Here is a 15,851-nt window from a genome sequence, read left to right as displayed (position 1 = left end):
CCCCTCAGTTTTATTTCCTTGAATACAGAGGGAACAGAGTAAGATTGTCTTCAAACTTTTTGTTATGGAGAAAATTAAACCACAGTGCATAGACTAGTCTTAAATACTAAAATTAAAAACAAAAAATATTTCCTCTCATTTGCAGTAACAAAGAAGACCATATGTACTCTCTGTTATTTACACAAGTATAACTTTTGTTGTATTCCACAAAAGCAATTAATCAAAATAAAATAATCCTTCAGGTAGAAAACAATCAATAGATACTTTTTAGATTTCTACACAGATCAGTATAGGGTTTTGTTATTGTGGGATTTGTGAGGTTTTTAATCAATAAAGTTGAGCAGCAGATTAGAATTTTTGTGAGTGTTCTTCTGCATCATGGGACAGTGTTCATTTAATATAGCCTACAAGTAATATTTTTCTTGATTCATTTGGATAAACCTTAGTGACAAAAAAAAAAAACTAAAATAGTTCTAAAAAGAGTTGTCTAAGTCAGACCAATGAAAATTTCCATTTTCTGAACAAGAATCTTGTAAGCATTAATACAAATAAGAACAACCAGAACTTAAGATTGCTGTATATCGGGCTAATTTCTATTTCTTTTTCATGGCTATAACAGATGAAAAGGATGCAGCTGAGATAGTAGAAATTTCCCTTAGGCCAGGTAACATTCTTATGTATGACTTATGGTAATGTGGAATTTTTCTTATGGAAAAACCTGTAAATTATTTCTAAGAAAAGAGAATGTAATAAAAGTGAAATGAAAAATGCAAAAAGTCAAAGAGAAAAGAAGGGCTCTCTCTTCTAAGTTAAGGCATTCAGGTCTACAATCACTGGCTTTCTTATTTTCCAGGCAAATAGTCTATACAATGGTTTGTTTCATAAAAATGTTATCCCATACATTCCCCTGAAACAAAATCTCAATTGCTCTATTTCCTGAGAAGCAAGAACTTATCTATGTTAAAGTGTAATAATTTGTTATGAAAAAATTGAAGAGGAGCATCAGCTATTTACTGGATTCTGTTAGGGTTTAAGAAATGCTGAAACTCCTCTCTCTACAACCAAAGAGAAATTTTAAACTAATCAAGAAAGCATCTAAATACTTTAAAATAGCCCTAAGCCACAATATCAATAAATTTAATATTTCTGAATAGCAACTTTGGACTTGAAAGCCTAAAGCCAACTTTAAAGCACCTAAATTCTTTACTGCCTTTTACTTTCAGTCTCACCTGTTGCCAGTGAAATTTAGACTAAGTCAGTCAAACTCTGAAGACCTGAACAAATACCTTTAAGAATAAGGAACTATGCCACCTTTTAATGAGCAATAAAAATACTGTAGATCATATGTAGGAAGTCCCTTTTCTAATATTAAATATATTGATATCCTCTTCACCGTTTGACTGACTTCAGTGGTCTGGCTGGGTCTGGCCATTTTCAAATAAAAAGTTTCATTTCATACATTCATCCTTTCATCAATACAGGTTTATTTATTTGATTATTTATAAACAATCAAAACCAGAAAAAAACAGTGCATGCAACAAATATTGTTTCTATTAACTTCTTTCCAACCCTGCAAACAAATATGTTTGAGATCACTGTTTCCCACACCAATTTACTTCAGATCATGCACCATTTAGACCACATCTTCCTTTTGTAAATGGGAAAGCGTTTACTTGCACTGTAAATCTATGTGTATACACATTCCAAACCAGCATGGCCAGGCCCTTACCACAATGCACTGAGCTAGAAATGTACTAGAAATATCCCAAAAAGGAAATGCCACTGTTTGAAAGTGACACCTGTCCAGGTTAATATGTGTCATCATTAAGTGGCTGCAGAACTAGCAAGGACAATGATGTGTATCCTCAGTCATTATTCCTTCCCAATTTACAGAGCAGTTTTGACAGAATTTACAATAAAGGTCAAATTATTTCCTCGAACAGAGTCCAAGGAGTTATCTCTGTTCATATACAGTGGAGAAGATTTAGCATTTAACTATTTTTTTTCCCTTGGTGACAGCATAAGTACCAAGAACAATGGAAAAGATATGAACAGAATTACTAAAGCAAAGCTAATTATTCCAGGATCTGTCTCAGATTCACAGGTTGAATAATTTTAATGTTGATTATTACAATATTTTTTTTTCATTGTTTTGCCCCTGATGAGTTTAGCAGGAGATAAAATAAAGTCGGCGCAACAAACTGAGACACTCAAGTCTGGTTCCTTTATGTTCTAAAGTGTTAATGGGACAAGTTAACATTCCATCTCAGAAATAGTATTCACATGTCTGCTGTTCATCTGCTGAGACTCTCATTTGCATCTCCGTAGCCCAGTTTCAAAATGCCACACCAAAAATACTCGATTTACTCATTTTGTAGAATAGTGCATCTGAAGAAGGAAAACTGAATTTAAATTAAGTGAAAGTTGAAGCTGCTTCAGTTAACTAAACAGAATAAATGGCTTGAAAAGAAAGGCCACGGAGCAAACAAACTCTGCATCTTAGGTTTTCCAAGGACTAAGAAAACAGTCATTGGAATGAGATTGTATTGATGACTAAAAGGGAGAAGGTCCAGAAAAAAACATTGTAAAGCCAGAAAGGAACTAATTGTTAAAAGATGGGGTCAAACTTTCCCTACCTTTTAAGGACCGTCTAAAGATCCTTAGCACAGATTTTCTCTGCTATTAATAAATTTCTTTCAGAGTAATATATTCTGAAATTTTGGCTGTGCCTTTTAGAGTGAAATATTAATTCTTAATTAATTTTCAAAGAATGCACAAATCATGCCCAAAGAATAAAATGTAGAATTATTGTGAGAAAGAAAACATCCTCCTGATCAGATCTGGTCTAAGGTAGTAAGGAAACAGACAAAAAATCCATATTTTCTGCTGTTTAAAACCAGCCTAATAAAGAAAAAGTAAGTGCTCTGTAAGAAACAAACTCATAGCTGCACATGTGACCTGGTACAACTTTCTCATCAATAAAAAAGTGAATTATTTGTACATGTAATTACTGTCTGTATTAACAAATGCTAGACATCCTTGCATAGCCCAAGTGACAGAAAAAAGCCATAAAACAATCATTAAACAAGGCACTGTCATCAATCATTATGCAGAGTAATTGAGAGCAATTTACTTATCTTTCATAAAGAGAATAGAAAAAAAAAAATCAGTGAAAATTAAGGCAAACAACCAGGCTAGTTTGATCTGTGGCCTTTTAAAGTAAACACTGCAAAAGGTCAGAAAAAAAGAAGGAAATTCATTAAAATAAGGCATTACAAAAAATTGGGACCTGAACAGGTGACAGGGACACCATTTAATTTTAATCTCTCCAAGATATTTTCTGAAATAACAACTTTCCAAAGTACCTAAAATTTCCAATCCATTCACTGTTTCAACTTCTAGTCCCTCATTCTTCTTAATGTGGCTATTTTTCCTTTTAGAATTCTGCTCTTATATATTTCACTTCAAGTTTTTCCAGTTATAATCTCTGGATTGACTGAGACTATGCTTGAGATCACAGAACAATTCCAAGCAATCATAGTCAAAGGGATAGAGATTAGGAAGGAAAGGTGAAGATATTCTCAACTGCTCCCTCTCCTCCCCTACAATTCACAAGCTGCCACATACAGGGTGTAGGTTCAACAGAAGTTCTTATTCAGTAATTTTACCATATGTTCTTCAACAGGGGCTGTCCAAACTTGCACTGTCATACATAAAAGTAAGAGACACCAAGGGAATCATCACTTTGGTACTAATATAGAAGCTAAGAATTGGTTCAGTGCTTTGGTAATTGCAGGAAAGACCATTTGAACTCAAGTTGTGTAAACAGACACTCTCATATTGCTCTGACTTCGGAATTGGAATCTTTTAGCTACCCTTAGTAGGGTATCCAGGCTTTTCTCATGGCATTAATAAATGAGATCTATTTCTTTTACTCATTTTTTAAAAAATTCAGTCCAACACCCCTACCTGGTTTCTTCTCTCTTTCATATCTTCAGATATTCTGCATGGTTGCGTAGTAGCTGTCAGACTTCAGGAGTTGGGATGAAAGATACAAAAAACTAGGACATCATGCTTTGCAGCACGAAGAGCACTGAATCCTGCAGGATGCCAGATGCTTCAGGATCCCATCAGCTCCCAAAGGGTAGCACTTTACAAGTTTGGGCCTCAACAGATTTTACTTCTTACTCATACAAGGAGTGAAAGATCAAGTTTACAGAAGATATAGGCTATAAATAGTCCCATTTTATAAAATTATATTTTTTGAAACAAAGTAAAGTTCCTGACTGAGATTTATATAAGATGTCAACATGTTCCATTTATATGGCTTTTATGAAATACATATTTATTTAAATGGATGAACCTTTTGGTTATTTTCATGTGCTGTGATGTAGGTGATGTAAATTGTATTGGTTTCATTGACAGTTCTTTCATATCTCTCCCTAGAGACTACAAAACTCCCTGTGAAGGAAGAATAGCCTTTGCTGAGAAAGTTTTTTAATATTTACATTAAGGAAAACAATTTGCAGTAGTGCTGTCATTTTAATTAGGATTATATTTTCATTTGTTTTTATTTCACTTCAGCAACTATTCAATGCTAAAAATCTTTATAAATAAATATTTTAAACACATACACTGTCTTCTTGGAACTTATACTGTCACTAAAGATGAATGTCAGCAGTCAATGTTTCCATTTGAGCAACAGATTAAATATTCCAAGCTTGTTTTTTCTTCAGACAAAAAAAATACAAGAAATTTATTTTATTAAGCATCACCTGCAGCATAGTCAAATATTTATGTGCAATGCTTTGCTTACCTGAGTTTTACACAAGGATACCATATGACTGATGTAATGTTTTAAGTAACCTTTGGTTTTTAAATTCCATAAAAACCTCAGTCTATCTATACATATATAAATTACACAAATTTATGATGAATCCATGGGACAACAAGCTTTTCAGGTCACTTCACTCATAATTAGAACTAATTAAAATGTGCCAAAAAAAGGATAGAAATTTATCACTGCTCATTAAACCTGTAAAGACTGTGTTAATTAGATGTCAGACGCAGTAATTCACATAAATATTTACTGCCAGTCTAAATTTACTGAAAGAAATAAACACATTTATAGCCACTGCAACAAAAAGGAGATAGGTACTGTTGAATTGAAAGGGTTAAAAGCTTTCTATACTAAAAATCTCATTCTTATATGCCTTTTTATTGTGAAAAAATACATGTGAATTCTTCTGCTAATTTCCCCCCAAACTTAAATATTCCTTTGATAAAAGCAAAAGGTTACATCCCAGCATATTTTTTCTAACTTCCTACGTTCAAATATTGCTTACATGAATTGTCATACATTAGTTTGCAAGAATTAATTGAGAATAAATATTTACTAATTGTTATTACACTATTGCATCACCTGTGTTCTTACTGAAGAACATGATACTGTTTTATCACCTGTTACAACCAGGAAAGGATTCCATTGTGCTCCCCAAAATTTATAACCAAAGCCTTTAGTGGCTCAACTGATCCTTTCCACAGAACATCTCAGAAGTCAAACTGTTTTAATATAAGCCACTGAATGCACTGATGAATTTGAAAGCAAATAATGAATTCAACACATAATAGTAAGTCAGAATGTAATAACATAGACTGTGCTATTACAGATTAGCTGCACGTAGAACTTGGAACTACAACTTCTCTGGATTTCATAGAGCTGCTGATCACTGAGAAGTGGAATGAATGTATGTTGGAAAAAACTGAGGACCTTCACTTGTGGATTTCTAAAGGAGGAAAAAGTGTCATCTGGTTCTTTCTCATTTGAATAATTCAGCTGGCAAAAAGGGATGTTTAGATAAGCACAACTCCCAGGACCAAGGTCTAGTTACCTTGGTTAACCTCAAGTCTTCATAAAGCAAAGGAGCTACGACTAGCTGTAGTTTCAGGCATTAATTTATAGTATCATAGAGTCATTTAGGTTGGAAAATACCTCCAAAATCATTGAGTCCAGCTGCTAACCCATCACTGTGCTCACCATTAAACCACATCACTAAGTGCCACATTTACAAAAGTTTTAGGTACCTCCAGGGATGGTAACTCAACCACTTTCTCAGGCAGTCTGTTCCAGTGTTGGACAATCCTTTTGGTGAGGAAACTTTTTCCTTATATCCAAGCTAACCTTCTACTGGTGCAAAATGAAGTCATTTACACTTGACCTATCACTTGTTACTTGGAAGGAGAGACTGACCCTCACCTTGCTGCAATCTCCTTTCAGGTAGATGTAAAACGCAATAAGGTCTCCCCTCAGCCTCCTCTAATTCAGTCATATTTTCTTCTGCCTACAGGCCCAATTAATACCCCAAAAATCTTCTTATCCTGAAAGAAGCTGATTTAGTTGCCTTCCTTCCCCCACCCTCTCCCAAAATCCCCACCTAATCAAAATACCCAAAACATTGTGGGTTACTCAAAATATCAAGCTGCCACTTCTCAACAAACCAAACCAAAAAGCCAAAAACCACATAAAATTGTGAAGTAATGGTGTCATCAGGTTTAAATAACACATCTGTTCCACTCCCCACCCACAAAGTATACTTGACTTATGTCTTCTCATCCTTTCCACAACTTTTCTCTTCATCTGTGCTGTGACAGTGACAGATGTTTTTTTTTGAGTTGATTTCAGCTGATTGTTTGTGAGAGGCAAAGCACCCACAGATGTCAGCTGTTGTTCTATCAGACTTCCTGAGACAATCAGATAAATTTGGAATAGACAGTGAAAGTTAAACCATGAATACATTTAGAACAAGGCTAGAAATAGTACAAAACTATTCTTTTCAGTGTGAATGCAGGATATTTTATCACAGCAGCAGCACAATGACATCCCCAGTCAAAAAGACACACAGACAGCTCTCATTTTGTCTGTCAGTCTCAGCTTTTGTAAATCAAATGACTGTTGGTAACAAAAACTGAACCTCAGTAAAACTGCTACACTGTGAAACAATGAAAGCAGCCCTTCCTTTGATGATCACCACTCAGAGCTCATGACAGCTGACAAAAGAATTAGCCAGACAAATTCCAGCCCTTGACTGTGCAGAGACACTGATGAAGATACAAGACATAATGCAAATGTCATTTGCATTATGGAAGTGGAAAGCAAGAGCAATAATATTTTTTTAACGTTTTCCTCTATACCTTAAGCACAGAGAATTTGATAGTCCTTGACAATTTGTTATATAATGTCAAAGTATAGTTTTTTTATTATTTTACAGTTAATCCTCTACCAACTGATGCTACAGCGTTGCAAGTATCATAACCATTTAAAGTATGTGGACCTTGTAAAAATTTAACACAGTAACATTAGTAGTACATGCCATTTTGGCAAACATGAGCACTGGATAACATAAAAATGTCCAGTTAGAGAAGAATAAAACAGTACTGTTCACTATGAATTTATCTGTGAAAGATAGATTTCAAAAAAATAAAAGAGGTATATAGATTGTATGGTTACTAAAATGATTTAAAAACTGAGAGGAATGGACAATGGAAACACACAAAGGAGATTAAAATGCTGAATACAGGCAATACTGGAAATTTTTATGTGACTGTGAACCCGAAAAATCTGCAAGGAACTGCCTGTTGATGATGTTCTTTTCAGAGAGAAAATAGGAGGAGACATTTGTGGAAAAGGATGTAAATCATGAAAGGCAATTGACCTGAATCCCAAAGATATCTTCCAGAGGGCATGGCTTTGTCTATACCTCTTTACATCTGTTATCCAAATTGCAGGCTACTTGTTTTAAGATCTTCAACACAGAGAATGTTCAGATACTGTGTGTCACTGAAATGATGATCTGTAAACTGGTGAACACTGGAAAAGGGGAGTAAAAGCACAAACGGCTTGCAAATACCTAAGTGAGCAGACAGGGAATCATCACTAAGAACTCAGATCAACTTGATTACTAATCATGAAAAAATAGGAGATCAAATGTGCCAGAGGAGTAAAAGATAAAAAAACATTGGCCATAATAAAAACTCAAACAAGATGTCTAAAAGTATTGAAATTTTTTCCCAAAATACTTTGCATGTTTTTTTTCAGTCTCTCACTTTCTCCCCCTTCCCCCACTAAAGCCCTCAAATCCTATAACATGGTGGAATTTGAGGGGAAAATAAAACACACCAAAACCCACTGATTAAATTATTTTTTTTTTTTAGTCAACAATCTCAAAGTAGTCAAAACTGCATTTAAACCTTCACCCTTTCATCAAAAGTGTTTTCTTTCGGGAAAATTATCCTGATACTTCTTGCTTGCATCTCTTCATGATCTCTTTGCTCTTTTAATTTTGTGCTTTGCCACACAGACAGTCAAGGAGAACCTAGAATCACCATGCTCAGCTTTCTTGTAAAAAACTATGTCATGAGGTTTAATACACTTTTTGTAACAATGCAAAAACATGCTCTTTACCTGGTGAAGATTTCTTTTTTTAACTGATGATGTTTCAGTCAGTCTCTGCACATCATGTTCTCCCACCACCAAGAATGGGAGGGAAGCACTAATAAAATATGAGTTTAAAACAATAAAATAAATAAAACTAAAACCAAGCTCTGGTCCTAGAAAACAAGAAATGTGTAGATATTGCTTCAAACCTTAAAACTTTTAATAATAATTCACTGTATTTTTTCTGTTTCATTAAAACAGAGCAAATAAATCAGGTGGGTTTTTTTCAGTATTACCTGTAAAATCACTTGCTCTGCTTAGTAAGAACAATAAATTTTCATTATCTCATGAGAGTACTTGAAGTTTATAAAGTGATTTTTCATTATATTTTCACAAGTTGAGTGGTTTAAATATAAAGCCATTTTTATATGTTTCAGCTAATGCAAGATAGTAGGCTCCAGTATTAAACAAAGAAACAAACCCCCCACAACAGAAATCACAGGAAATCAGTGTGATTTTTTGAAACCCAGCCTTAGGTGTTACGGGGTATCCTGCCTGCTTCCTCCATCTATTCCATAAAATCGTGGGTGACCCATAATTGAACCACCATATATTCCAGCCCCATGAGGATGTTTCTGGAGCTAGGAATACTGTCTCCCACTAAGTTTTGTCTGGAAATTCTGGCCTCATGATCTGTAGAGAGAATGTAGTGCTGCAAGGAGGCACGGGCTGCTTTGTATCTGCTGGTTGGTTGTTCTGCATATGAAGTACACCTAGAACTACTGGGATATAACATACTTAATGGGTTTAAACATTGCATACATTATCTAAATACATGTACAGGTAGTCCATCTGATGTTTTTTAAAGTTATAGATCTTCTTAGATAGACATGGCCGTAATATATAGAACTTCCAGATAAACCACATCCTGCTTGGTACCATAAATATTATTAATACTACCAGATATACAGAAACCCCAGATAAACGTGAATCTTTCAGGTAATTCAAGACAACTTTTCTGGGTTGAAAAAAAAAGAGAGAGCATAAAGAAAAAATTGAATTACACAGTCCAGATACCAGAGGACAGACAAAGTGGCTTGGAACTAATTTCACTGCCATGTGATTTTCTGAGTCCCTGATAGAACTAGAAAATGCAGCTGTTTTGAAATTTCTTCCTAAACCATACTCCTTCTAGAAATAGATTCTTTAAGATTAAAAGATTAACTTTACCTCACTGAAATAGTGAAACTGGTGCTCAAGGCTACAATCAAATATCAAATGCTACTCTGAACTAAAGATTAGAAAGTCACTGCAAGAAAGATGAAGGACGCTGATATTTATTAGTGGTCAAGAAGTAAAAAGAGGTTTTCAAATATTTTTCTAAAGTACAGGATAGCTTGCCTGGGAGATCTGCTGCAATCTGATGCAGCTCTACATCTGTCCAAAATGTTCTGCCTGTATTATGTTGTATTTCTTATGAAAATTTTATATAAATAAAAAGCCTAGAAATCAGAAAAAATCTAACTGGAGCACTACTTGTACCGATACATGTCTTATACAACATAAAACTGCAGTTTAACAGAAAATATGCCAAGACATACAACATATAAAATTATGATCCTTGTCATTTACCATAAACTTAAGTCAAAAAAATATTTATACAGAATTGAAAGCTGTTAGGCTTTTTAATCTTTCTGAAGTACAATCTAATTTTTCAGCTGAATCCTGTAGTGTAAATATTTAACAAATATTCCAAATTAATAGAGTCTAGAAAAATTTTGCTTGTATTTCACAAGAAAAAGTGGCAAAATATAAATTGTTGGAATGTTTTCCTTCTTCTATGTAAAATTTTCAAAAATGGTCTCTACTTCTCTACTGATACTTCAAGATAATAATGTTTTTTATTTTTCAGGTTATATGATTTCTTCCGGTTATTGTTTTCTTTGGATAAAAAAACCTGCTTTTAACAAAACAATAATTGGTAGTAAATGGTATCTAGTTAAATGCAAATCATAAAATACCCAGTTGTAGAATTTCATCAAATACGCATTTTCTTAACATCCTAATGTCTGTGCAACTTTTTGCATAGACCATAAGTGCATAACATGCTTTCACAATCAAGTCAAAATATTTTATTACTCTACAACAAAATACTGTTTGACTATTTCTTCTTTAGGCCATTTCAAAAACTATATTGAGAGTATTTTACAAGAGTTAGGTGACACTGACAATTGTTTAAATCCTTCAAGATTATGGTAAATAGATAGCCTTTGAAAAATCCCATCTAGCCAAGATTATACATATGACAAAATGCAAAACCAAAACCTTGTTGTCTTTTGTCTTTTCAGGGCGCATTAACAAGAAGGTGAGAGAACTGTGCTATTTCTGAATAAAACCTGGAGTAAGGTGTACAATCATGCTGTTTGTTTACTCCTAATAACTTGTTTGTATGACTACTCATATCAAGAAAACATCAACATTAAAATTTAATACTTTGACTTTAGTAACAAGTCTTTAGATTTGCAGAAACAGCATGTTTCATTGAATGATTCAAATAATGTTAGCAGAGTGAAAAAGGCAACTGGATACTTAATAGTAATAGAAAACACGCTTTTCTGGAGAGTTTTATTTTCCACATCTGACAGTCTGCTATGTTTATCTAAGGAGGCATATATACACTGTAAGTGATGTTACGACCTACTTTTGAACAAAGACACTGCATTAAATCAAGCCCAAGATTAGACTGGATCTGTGTTTTGCAGAGTACTTACAATTTCACTGTTTTTTTAAAAAGCAGCCTTGAAGACTGTGAGATGCCGAAGAGCCTGTATACAAATTTTATTACGCACATTAAGTAGTTTGTCTAACCATAGATCTGAAATACAAGATAATTGCTCATAAGAGGAGAAATGAACCTCTTTTGTAAAGATGGCAAGTAAGTCAGCAGCAGCAGAAAAGGCGCTCATTGATCTGCCTGTAGCTCAATATAATTTCTCATCACTCTATGGATAAGAACAAATTCATGGCATCAGCCATACACAAGTAATTCAAACACTATTCCCATAGAAATGTAAAAAAAATCAGGTAATTGTCATATCCATACAAATTTTTCTACTCGGGAGCTGCACTGTACTTTCCATTACTCATTTGCTGTCAAGTCTTCCATGAACATATGCTTGGAAAATCTGAGGCACCAAGCAAGTGGAAAGATGGAATGAAGAAATCGAGAAAATGGACAGGATTTTCTCTGTGATTGTGGAAGCTTAAGAAAGTCACATTTGGACAGAAACTAAATGCATGTATAAATCTACTATGGTAGACTTGGGTCATAAAGATACTCTTTTTCTTTGTCTTTTTAAGTGCAATCTTGAGAATGCTTTGGTTTAAAAACCAATAATACTATGCTATTTTAAATTACTCCCAGAAGTAACAGGCTATTTAGTTTAAAGCTGACATTAAAGAGCTGGCTATTTTCCAGTGTTTCTGATTGCACAATATCCAAGCCTATCTGTGGATGTAAAGACAAAATGGTACCTTTATGGATCGTTATTCAAGCTGATGTACTCAATATTGCAAAGAAAGATGAAATGTCAAACCTAAAAAATTTTGAGGCTTTTTCAGCAGAACAATTTAACTTGATTTCTGAATGGACCATCTTCCCAAATAAATAAAAAAACACCACCCTCACTGTTCTTTGAATTAAGACATGAAGACTGTTTGCATCAGTAGCAATTAAATCTAACCTTGATTAAATAATATTATTCCCGGAACAGATACTGCTGACTTTCATCCTTCTAGGATAGCTGGGAAGATAATACAACTTCATTATAGAGAAAAATATGTATCATAAAATTGCTTACTACTGCTTTCTAACAGGTGTACACTTATCAGGACAGGTGGGCAACAACTCTGCAAAAATCTAATTTGTGCTTTCACTAAGAAAATGAAATTTTTTCAATTACTTCTAACATTAATCTGAAGATACAAGCCTCACCATGGCAAACAGATGACTAAGCAGCCACCATTTATCTTAATTAAAGTTTGTCTTAATCAAGGTACTGTCTGTGAGATATAATGTTACTTAAGACTAAGATTCTTAGCCTAGTTGCATGGGTCCCAGAGGGAACATTTATCAAGCTAAATGTATAACTACAGCTTAGTCCTGCTAAAAACATAAAGAAAGGAAACAAAGAAATGCAAAAATCAATGAAAGCCAACATGGATAGTTTCTTATCCACTGCTTAACTCCTTCAAATAGCTACTATGCTACATTGCAAAGTTATTTTTTCCTCACTGATATACATATCATTTATTTTCAAGGGCCTTTCCCAAAAACGTATTCCTAATTGAAATGAAATTATTGCTGAATTCTTCAAAGCATAAAGAATCAAATTTCATCCATTCTAAAGATTTTGGTAAAACTGGAATTTTAAAATGATTTTGAAAAGTTGCTTCTCCATTTATAAGTACATTCAAAAAGTAGGAAGCAAGGTTATACTGAAAGAGAAGATATTTCACTTTCTAAAAAGTTCTCTCTTTCATCTGCCTCACTTTGAATCTATAAATTACCTGATTTTAACTTCAGAACTTATGAATCCTGTACCAAGAAAAGAGTTTTTAGATGATCAGTAGATCCTTTTTCAGAAGGATGAAAACCAGCTTCATTTGTTCAAGAATTTTTTTACGTTTCAGAGCATCAGCTACTTACTAAGGTAATAGCAAGCAAGGGAAAATTATTATTTTCTACTGCACTTTTAATTTACTTTTGCTTTGCCTTCGTTGCAGAAATTTAAACTGTGGTTCAGCTGCAAACTCGCTCTTTTCAATGAACTGTGTAGCTCAGCCTGTAGAAAAGTGTCCTTGGCTGCATGAGCCGACACCATGTAGCTGGTGTACATTTTTGAGAAGTGTTCCTTTATCTTTACAAACCCTGGAAACAATGAAGAGAAGAACAGAATCAGAGAAACACGTTTTTCTTAGGGACAGGGATAGTCAGCAATTCAACAACTAAGAGCTCACCAAACAGTCTGCATGATTCTCAAGAGTTAAAAATAAAATAAACTCTTGGCACTAGAGCAAGTAAACTCCCACAAAGGTCAAAAGAGAAGGAAAATAAGGTGAGCAGCTCAACACTATCTGTAAGCAACAGATGTCAAAAGAAAGGTGACAATCAGGAAGCACCTACACCTCCAATAAAACATTTGGGTGTTCTCAGTGGGTTTTAAACTTTTCATTAACTAAAAATTGGAAATCACACTTAAAACTATTAGAGAAGATTGGGGAAGATTAACATGAAAGACTAAAGGAGCTGATACTGGGGTTGCAGTCCAGAATAAAAAAAATTAAAAATAAGCAGGTGACAGATTACTCTTGTATTCACAATTACCCAGGACAAGACAATTGCAATTCAACCTGAAAAAGAACTCTCTACTAGAAGGGAATCTCTGGGCCTAAGCACAGATTATGACAAACATTACTAAAAATGCCAAAACAAAAGGACACCTAAAGCTGAAAGAAACACAAAGACAGATCAGCAGCTACACCTGTTAGAATAAGTGCAAGCTCATTCTAAATGCTGGCCTGTGACCTCTTGTCATTACTAGAATGTAGGCTGCCCATTTTTCTGTAATTTTCACCATATTACTGGCTTGGGGCTACAATATCAAGCAAAGAATAATCAGATAAACTTGACCTAAGTTATTTACTTTCCAAAACTGCTCCTCTTTGAAAAATGTGCATATCTGGAAACATTTAAAATTATATTTACTCAGATTTGGTCCCTGATTTCCAGAAAGCAGCTAACAGAGACACAGTACTAATAACCTCAGCAATTACAAGGATTTGCAGTTGCCATTGTTATTCCCCATTACTCTTCCATCATTGGCCCACTGCTGCAGATATAAAACCAGCTCAATATTAATTTATGAAAGAATCATATCCCTCTGCTTCTTTTTTCCCCCATTTTTCCTTCATTTAGACTTCACAGACACAGTAGAGAAACCAGTGTCTCCCATTGAACTGGCTGCTGTTTTAAAGCTTTGAAAAAAAAAGAAAGAGGAACAGCTAGTCTATTTAGGATGAGAAGTCAGAGATCAATACTCATTTTTTTGGCACTAGAAAAATTAATACAGGGATCACTATTTCCTGGGCTTTCATTTCAAGAAGAAAGCAGAAAGACTCAGAGAACTGGATATATCACGATAAAAGCCTATATTGTACTGACTAGCAATCATTCCTTTTTTCTATGGGTCTGCATAGAGAGAGGTAAATTTTATATACTATGAGGATCCTCAGAACTGACAAAAAATTATATTGCCAATAATTACTACAAATTAGTTAAATAAAGGAGGTGAAAAGAGGCAATATTTTATCATTGACTTAGGAGGCAAACCTCAAATTCACAAAGCTATAGCTTTCAACATGAAAATCATATCAGAAAATTAATATTATATTGGGACAAAGTCTCAGCAAACTTTCTGGATTAGCTGTGCCAAGAACAAGACTGCACAGATATTTTTTCTGCCCTTCATTATATTTTAAATAAATAATGAAGTTTTGGCATGTTTACATGATTGACTTATTAAAAGACATGCCATCAGGTTTTCCTCATGAATTCCTAAAGGTTACTGTGCTCAGTAAAAATATGAATTCAGAACTGAAATAAATACAGTAGTACCACCAGTAATTTAAAATTAATTATCTTCTTTAAGCCTAAAAAAAGTTAATTTGGAACTACCAAATGGTTTAATTTTATCTCATTGCACTAGAATGAGGAAGTTACTGTGGATGTAACTCAATAATATTGAAGCTTTGGGAAGCTGGCAGGACTTGGATTTGTCATGGGAAAAGCAGGCTTTGTGTTCAGCTCTGTGATGCAAACTTAATTTTTACAGCAGGTAAGTGCTGCTATTGCTATGGGGAAGCATAAATAAAAGAGTTTACAAGTTACATGATTTGCAATTCTTCTGAGGCCACAGTAAATATTAAAATAGAGACAGATTTGAGCTTTTTTTATTGCTGGATATATTGTAGCACTGCTTAGTCTGTAATAACTTCAGCAAGTTTCCCCACAGAGGAGACCATCCTATCACTCAATCTGACTCTCTCTACCACATCAGTATCACTGAACTTTAATACATGGTCTGTTTCCTTGACAGGGACTCATAAAGAATTTAAAGATCTACAAGCTTAACATTTTTTCCATGTTTAACATAGGTATTACTATGCAGCAATAGACAATAACAATAAAAACTGTTATATCCAAAAAATTCTAGTTGATCAAGAACAGTCAGCAAGCCCACACCCCCTTCAGATGAGCTTTACCCAGCAGTGAAATTCACACCCATTAAACTATTGGTTGGTCCTTTGCCCTCATTAGCCTGGATCAGAGATGATAATCTGGAGGAGTAAATAGGAT

This window comes from Parus major, chromosome 4 (assembly GCF_001522545.3).
Source record: "Parus major isolate Abel chromosome 4, Parus_major1.1, whole genome shotgun sequence".
Lineage (NCBI taxonomy): Eukaryota > Metazoa > Chordata > Aves > Passeriformes > Paridae > Parus > Parus major.
The sequence above is the reverse complement of the archived record's forward strand: the minus strand, read 5'-3'. Positions refer to the sequence as shown.